Here is a 598-nt window from a genome sequence, read left to right as displayed (position 1 = left end):
GACTGGAAGAACAATTTGCATTGGTAAATAAATGCATTACTTTTTTACCTAATTAGTTACCTTTTTCTTTGTTATTTTTTCCTTAAAAATAGCTTAATAAATCTAACAATGTTAATATATTTTTACTGTTGAATGTTGATTAAACTAAAAAACAACCCAGGGACATACAGATACCTTGTAGATATGGGGGTACTGCAGAGCTGTAGCTAGGGCTTGGCGAGACTGGCCCAGGCCAGGGACGCAATGAAAAAGGGGCGCGAAATCCAGGATAAAATATACCATATATATATGGTATTATTGGTTAGGTTAGGTTTAATTTTTTATTCGTTTCTATGTTCATAAACAAAGCGTTAGAAATTAAAATCCCATTTATAGCGTTTTTTCGTAATTTTTTCGGTGGTTTTTCCCCAAGCATTAAATAACTATTGAGAAAATCGAAAAATGACCTTTCTCAAGTACCAGCTTGATCCAATTTGCTAAAAGATAAGGTACTATATGCTGAAATCGAAACACTCCTTCTGGAAGAAGTTTTGTATACGGGATATAAAAAAAAAAAAAATAAACACCATTGTAAAAACAATAGCTTCCTCGCTCCGCT

The sequence above is a fragment of the Acyrthosiphon pisum genome, unplaced genomic scaffold (genome assembly GCF_005508785.2).
Source record: "Acyrthosiphon pisum isolate AL4f unplaced genomic scaffold, pea_aphid_22Mar2018_4r6ur Scaffold_220;HRSCAF=625, whole genome shotgun sequence".
In the NCBI taxonomy this organism is placed as follows: Eukaryota; Metazoa; Arthropoda; class Insecta; order Hemiptera; family Aphididae; genus Acyrthosiphon; species Acyrthosiphon pisum.
Note: the sequence above shows the minus strand (reverse complement) of the source record.